This window comes from Uloborus diversus, chromosome 7 (genome assembly GCF_026930045.1).
Source record: "Uloborus diversus isolate 005 chromosome 7, Udiv.v.3.1, whole genome shotgun sequence".
Lineage (NCBI taxonomy): Eukaryota > Metazoa > Arthropoda > Arachnida > Araneae > Uloboridae > Uloborus > Uloborus diversus.
In genome coordinates, this window is record NC_072737.1 from 694,941 (window position 1) to 703,288 (window position 8,348).

Genomic DNA, 8,348 nt, shown 5'->3' on the forward strand with positions numbered 1-8,348 from the left:
CGTTAAAAGGAGGCAATTCGCCCCCCCCCCCCACATACTTTTTATAGTTCATTTATTTATTTTATTTTCCAATTTAGGAACCTAAACTAGGAATTGTAAAAAAAAAAGCAGAAGTATCAGAATTTTTCTAATCTTGTATATCTGTTTACGAAACATTATTTAGCACAAGCACTCACTAGTTAAAATATTCATTGTTTTGATGTTAGTAAACCAATTGTTTTACTTAAGGTATCCGACTAGGTTCGGAGCAGTTTTTTTTTTTTTTTTTAAACACTATTATTAAAGAATATTAATGTTTTTTTAGAAGCAGAATGATCTTAAAACATGTATTTTGCTTAAAAATAAACCATAATATCAATAACTTTTTTTAAATGGGTGATTTTTTGGCAAAAATGACTGAAAATTACCAGTTAGGAGAAACACTGTATTAATAAAAATTAACTAGCTATAAACAATTTGCTTAGATTTTTTCACATGTATAAATATTACACATGAAACAGACCGCAGGTTAAGAAATATTTCAAGAATTTTAAGGTTTATGACAAATTACGTGACGTTATCCAGAAATTTCTCAAAAATTTGTCACCTTTTTTCTGTAAAAAAGCTATAAATCCAAAAATATTTCATCATTTACATAATCTGTGGTCTATTCCACTCACAAGTACTTACACGACAGGCATGCCAAATTTCATGCTTGAATACTGAATAGAATTCACAAAATCATGTTTTCCGTAGATAGTATCGAGAAATAATTGCATTCTTCAAAAAAACGTAAGTAAAGAATAGACTTAACACGAGTTATAATGCAGACATTTAGTATTCAAATGCTTATAACGTGAGTTCTAATTCGCATAGATTATAAAACCGAAATATTTCATAATCTTAAAGAATGGGGCTGTTGAATAAAACTATTTTGAGAAAAAGTGAATTTGGTCGAAAATCGCCTTTTTAACGTAGTCGGATACCTTAAAAGCAAACCAGAGTTGTTCAATGAAATTTACCAAGTGTTTGTGATACCTCAAAATGCTTTGGGGTAAATCATGTAAGTCTCATTCATTGTCTTAGTGTTTTTTCGGGGAAAGTTGTTGTGTACATAATTTATCAAAATCTTAAAAGAAACACGCGAGTTAAGCTGTTAAATTTGCATCAGTGACCACTCATATGCTCTGAATCATTGCTCAGACTTAGCAAAATTTTGTACTCTTTTTTTCCCTTTACTTTTTTTGCTACTGCTAAAAATCTTACAGCTTTTTGTTGTCAATTTTTTTCCCCCGAAACATATCTTTAGTTGCTCCTCCCTTTTTGAGGTTCGTTACAGTGATGATTTTCAAGTCCTCAAGCCACTTCAGTATTGTAGGGGACTGCAAGACGCCTCAGGTCCGAAAAAACGAAATTAAAAAAAAATTTAATTTGAATTTTGTCATCTTGAATTCAAATTATGTTTTTCGCAATCACGAGTGTGTGTGTATATGTAAGTGTGTGTGCTTGTGTGTGGAGGGTATGTGTGTGTGTGTAGGCATGTGTGTTTGTGTCTGTCTGCAGGCATGAGTGTGTGGGTAGTTGTGTGTATGTGTGTGGGGGGTATGTGTATGTGTGTGTAGGCATATGTGTTTGTATCTGTGTGCAGGCATGAGTGTGTGGGTAGTTTTGTGTGTGTATGTGTGTAGGTGTGTATATGTATATGTACGTAAGTGTATGTACGTATGCGTGTAAGTGTAGGATATTGACGAAACCTGGAGACGGTTTTCGCTAGAGGTGCAGCATCGTGAGGACCCGGTCGACGGTGATGCTGCAGAGGGTGGCGGTGGGAAAAATGATAGGACATCAAAAACAGTCAAATGAAAGCAATAAGCAATCGTGATTGCTCAAAAAAAAAAAAAAAAAAAACTGCTTCGAACAGTTATTGTAGTTTTAAGTCACCACATTTGCTTTATTAACATCATCGATCTTTGTGACTTTTTGCCTCGTTGCACCTCTGATGAAAGTTATTCGTTTGCAGTGTGTACTAGTGATGTTCCGGATATCCGTATCCGCGGATATCCGAGGAAAAATAAAAATCTATCCGTATCCGTTACTTTTTTGACGGATCTTTTCTATTCTGAAAATTCTTAAATGTTTGAATAAAAGACTCTTAAATTCCGTTTAAATTAGGTTTTATTCCCTATTTTAATTATAAGGTATCATTTCAGAAGCCAACGGCACTCTGAGACATGTTTTTTTTTTTAAATTTTTAGTTTAATATTAGTTTTTGTTATTGATTTGGGGTTTCTGTTTTTCTTCATTTTTGTTTTTCCCGTCATCCTTCAAAAAAAAGTGAGACAAAAGGCTCTATTTACTGTTTGTAAAGGTGTTCCCGGCTCTGTTAATCCGTCGGTCGGAGTCATTTGGGTGGAATGGGTCAGCTCTGCATTTATGATGAAATAAAATGCGAAAAATTATTTCTAGCCTGTCCAGTAGCAGCTTTACATTCTTGCTCCTGTATCCTACATCTACCGAGCAAGCTAGAAATAATTTTTCATTCTATTAAGCTGCTCTGACCCGTTCGTTCCAACTCTCCATCAATTTTAACGGAGATTTCTTCAAAGAGTAAATCATAGTCTTTATTATATTTTCGCTGTAGATGACGTTTTTTGAAGAAACAGTGTTATTATAGGGACGAGAATACCTTCCATTTCATTTTACTCTTGAATAGTTGAATTGAGCAAAAAAAAAAAAAAAAAAAAATGAGATCCGTATCCGTATCCGCGGATTTTGTTACGAACGATCCGTATCCGTAGCCGCGGATCTACTTTTTTAACGATCCGGTACATCACTAGTGTGTACTATAACCTCTTGAAGTTCTGGCCCGTCATTTATAAATCACCCGCTGTATATGCAATGTGCTGTAGTGCTATATAGCACTCCATGAAAACTGTAGTACAGATGTGATATACCCCCCCCCCCCCCCCTATTTGGCGACATCCGATTTTTTGCTCAAAATTGAAATATTTTTGTCGCCAATGAGGCGATAATTTTTTAAGCATGGCATCCCTGTCGAAACTAACCTGTGTTTGACAAGCCGAAGGCAATCTTAGAATCTTATTTTGTGTTAGTTTAAATCCAGTAGTTGTGTTTTGATGAATAAATATTAGAAAATACCAGTTTCTTCAAACTTGAACGTTAATTAAAAGTGGTTCCAACTTGGTGTGTATCTGTTCGGTGCCATTGTCATTTTGTTTCAGAATGAGTGTGAGGATTTATACCATATTAAGGTAAGTTCTTTTTTCTAGAATTAAAAAAAAACCTCTAACTTCCGAAATTCATTGTGTTTACATAACCTTGAGGGTTTCTTGTAGTTTTTAACTTTATTTTTACTGTATGTAAATTAATTATACAAAAATAGTTCTGTTATTTTATTATAAAAGTTAATTCTTATCGATGCCACGAATTATTTAGACATTCTATGAACGTGTCTTCTTTAGGTACTGAATTTCTAAAAATAAGTTGACTCTAGCATTTTATAAAAATATGAAGGTGTTATTTTATGTAAAATGTAATAGATATTTTGAAAGCATGTCTGGATAGCAAATGAATGTATGGTATTTTTTATATTGTTTATGTTTGGGTTGTTCTGTTGAGACATTTCTACTTTTCATGCATCGAAATTTGACTAACTAAGGGGTTTTTTTTTGGCTGAAATAGTTATTGATTTTGGGGATGTTTTCCGCTTTAAACATCACAATTTGAATCGCTTTGCTCTTTTTCAGCAGAGTATGAGAAATTTTTGTTCGATGAAATGCATGTTGGAAAATAGCTTTTATTTCTATTGGTAAATATTTCATTGGTGAGCTGTTATAGCAATTTGTCAATTTAAGCATTGTAAATACTTTCTAGTCATTGTTCTTTGTGTACAAAAACTTTCTAGTTTCTGGTAAAAATTGAAGCGTATATTCGCGATGTTTTTTGTTGTGGTTTTATGTTGTTTTTATATATATTGTGTTCTGAAGTGCTTTGATCATGTTTTTCTATCTGAATTTTTCCTGTTGGCGCTAAAAAAGCATCGCTAAGAACGATGTACAGTCGACTCCCGCTACAACGCTATCCGACTTGAGCGAAATGGCTATAACGCGATTTTTTCCCCGGTAAAGAATTTTATTCCCAACGCAAATTCTTCACCCGCAACATGAACATTTTCCGAAAGGAATCGCGATTTTTTCGTGAATGGACCTTCATCCCTTTGGCATCACTGAGAGCGGAAGTTCGCACACCGTACTAGTCTGAACATCGCTTATACAAATAACTACTCCTCATTTTCCATTTATTTTTTTCATTCTATATGGTAAAGTTGATGAAATATAATAACACCTAAGAGCGCTGTTTCATTTAAAACTGAAGATAGAAGGAAAAAGAGAAAGTTTCAACAACTGTAGTGCATTTGTTTTTCTGACTACATAATGTACGTACCGTAGTGGTTTATTTTACGTCTTCCTTTAACATTGATCATTGACTTTGTGCATCGTAGCAATTTTTTATGTTAAATAAAACGTTTTTTTTAAATACAATAAGTAAAAATTCAATTTTTTGTTTGAGAAACAGTAATGTATAGTTAAGAAATGGTTTTTAACAGTTTGAGGTGGTGTTTACAAGTGTCTTTAATCGTATGGGTATGTTTGTAAAAGTTGATACGCATACCCTTTTCGACAACGCGAAATTTCAACTTACGCGAAGGGTCTTGGAACGCATCCCTCGGGTAAGTCGGGACTCGACTGTATGACATATGTCGTCATACATCGTTTCTTGGCGACGCTTTCTTGGCGCCAACAGGAAAAAAGTCGCCTAGAGTGGGGTATATGACATTAGTTCCAAAACTGTTAAGGTAAAAGTGAGAAGAACGTAGGCTAGGGTGGTTCAAAAAATTTTTTAACCATACTACTAAATTTGGTGGCACCGCATATCACAATATAATATATACATTTAAATAAAATAATAGTTTAAAAAACTATAAAAAAAAAACACTCTTTCGTAGCAAAATGAATTAAAAAGTGAAAAATAATCTTTGGATGATAGTAGTTGACCAATCACTTCATTTTAATGTAATACAAAAAAGCGTGGGGTGCTGTCTATTTACATTTTTGCTTGGGAAACAAATGGAAGAAATCCAAGACAACTGATAAGAAGCCCCCCACGCTTTTTTGTATTACATTCAAATGAAGTGATTGGTCAACTACTATCATCCAAAGATTATTTTTCACTTTTTAGTTCATTTTGCTACGAAAGCATGTTTTTTTTTTAGTTTTTTAAACTATTATTTTATTTTTCTTTTTTTTTAGTCTTTTGTTGGAGAATTATCACGCGACGAAATTATTTATAAAACAAGTGCGAGGTAATATCTTAAAGTTAAGACAAGGACACCCCGATGGGAAGCTACTGTGAGTCATCGATGTATGTTTGCGGAAATCATATTTATATTACTTTGAAAATTTGAGATGCATTTGAAGAAAAGTTTTGTTCAACAATGGTCTGATCAGCAATGAATTTGAAATTGAAGGCTCACCTAAATTTTGGCATGAAATGAGTTAAAAACAATTATATTTCATGTTCTAATTACCTTGGAACATTGGAACACATTTTGTCTGATGCAGAAAAATTAAAAGTTTTTGTAGATATTTTTAAATAATTTTTGCGAGCATTTTTTAATGTATTTTTTAAAATTTTTCCTTTTTCACATTGTTGGATTTGTGCCAAAATATTGATAAAAATTGGTGTAAACTAACAATTAAAAGAGTTAATTAATTAATTTGATTATAGAATATTGCATTGTCATCGGGTCTGAGGTCGCGTACCAAATTTCAAAAGAATCCGATCGCAGGAAGTGGGCGAAATTTGAGCTGCAAGATTCCGTTACAAGATATATACATACGTACATACATACATACATACATACATACAGGTGAAGTTAGTAAAAGCGTGTTAAAAAGTAGAAGAGATATAGTGGTATACGATAAATATATAAAATGTAGTTAAACTTTGCCCGTTGCAGTAAACCGTAAATACCAAAATAACCTATGATATAACATTTAATAGTAAATACAGACTAAATTTGGAGTGGTTTTCTGATTTGCAAAGAGATCACACTTTTAAGGCGAATTTTTATCAACAAATAGATTTTTACCTTGTCTTGGAATTTGCAAAACTATCAATGATATCATTGTACTCTAGATTCTGAGTAAAATCATTATTTATTTTTAATTAGCATGATAAATTAAGGGGATTTTGCCCCCCCCCCCTGAAATCTAAGAGGAGGGGCCTGTGCCCCACATGCCCCTGCGGTAATCAGGCTCTGTATGTAGCATTGCTTTTTCAGTTCAAAGTATTTTTTAACCCCCCTCCCATAGGTATGAAGCTAGGGGGGGGGTGAGTACCCTCTTTCAGTTGAAATTGGAAGCTAAATTTTTCCGGTACATTACTATTCACAAGTCAAAAAATATGGAGGGGTGTCCTGTTATCTAGGGGGAAAAAAAATTTCAGATATATTTTTGAACCACCTTAATGTAGGCGTTAAGGGAGGTCGTTTGGAAGGTCACCGCCGTGACCTCCTAAAAATGTCCTGATTTGGCAAATTCGGAAACTAGATTTTTTTTTCAATGACGCTCGTTTCTTTTGATTAGTAGATTGTCATATGTGAACAATGTGTCTGCTTGTGGTTTATCATTCTGTAAATTGCGATCTCCCCTCCCCCAAATTAAAGTCTGGGGGCGCCTTGTATTATCCCCAAGGGCGCACATTGAACTTAAATTTTTGGATGGGGGAAAATTCTCAGTTTGTCGAATGAAACTTCGAATTTTGTCGAAGGATAAAATACGATCAGTCACACATTCCCTATCTTTACATTACAGCTGATGAGAACGGATATCATGCATTAAAGAAATACAGTCGAACCTCCGTATATCGAACTTCCACATATCGAAATTTTCTATATATCGAAATCCCAGCAAATTTCTATGTTCATTGCCTAGAAAAATTGTTTCTATACATCGAAAAAATCTCTATGTATCGAAGTTATTATCGAGACGTTCGTAGATTTTTTTTTTTTCCATTTTAGATTGTTTGTCTCAAGAAAAATGAAGGTTAGGAGAGAAAATTATGTCACTAAAGGTTGCTACGAAACTCATAAGGAATCTGGGGTTGAGGGGTATGAAGATAGGTATCGTTGTTCCGTTCTGAAGTTCTTAAATTCCCACAAGTTTATTTCAAATCTGAGTTGTAACCGGTGACACTGTAAAATCGGTTTCAAGTTATCCCTTTTGTCTGTTGATTATCATTCCTAATCTTTTTGGATTCAGTAAAAATCATTCAAGTAAAGTAGATTGATTTTTTACTTTTCTCTCGATTTGTCAAAACAAAAATCTCCTCATGTTGCGGATAAAGTTGAATTACCGAAGAATGAAGATTTATGAACCCGCTAAAATATAATTTCTGTAATTTTTTAATTAATAATTTTTATTTAATCCGATGCTCGTATAAATTAGAAATTTGGTTTCATACACGAAAATTCGCTTTAATTTTAATGTTTTAGGAGTTTTTTTATGATAAAATATGATCATTTCTATTGAACCCGCTAAAATATAATTTCTGTAATTTTTTTATTATTAATTTTTATTTAATCCGATGCTCGTATAAATTAGAAATTGGGTTTCATACACGAAAATTCGCTTTAATTTTAATGTTTTAGGAGTTTTTTTATGATAAAATATGATCATTTCTATTGAACCCGCTAAAATATAATTTCTGTAATTTTTTTATTATTAATTTTTATTTAATCCGATGCTCGTATAAATTAGAAATTGGGTTTCATACACGAAAATTCGCTTTAATTTAAATGTTTTGGGAGATTTTTAGGATAAAATAAGATCTTCTATGTATCGAGTTTTCCATTGATCGAATTTTTTTCTGGCAATTTGCTACTTCGATATATGGAAGTCCGACTGTAATTGTTTTTAATGGCGATGATGTCGCCAAATTTGCCGAATCGTCATCGAATTTTTCCGAATTACGAAACTTGTTTGGAGATCACAGTGTCTATGTTTTAAATCCCCTTAATCGTAATCGAATCGGAGGCATTGAAAAAGGATAATATCTTTCATTGTGAACAGGAGGGGTTAGATTGGGTGTCTGATCGATGCACTTTCGGAAGATTTAGGAAAATAAAAAAATCGTCTGCGAAGAGGTTTTCGAAATGAATTCCTCCACTTACGGCCATTCCGACGAGCCTCCCTTCCTGGCACCGTGCCAAGTAACGGAACAGAGAGGAGGGAGCTTCTTTCCGAGAGGAATTAGAATTTTGTGCCATTTCGAGAAATACGAGGGGC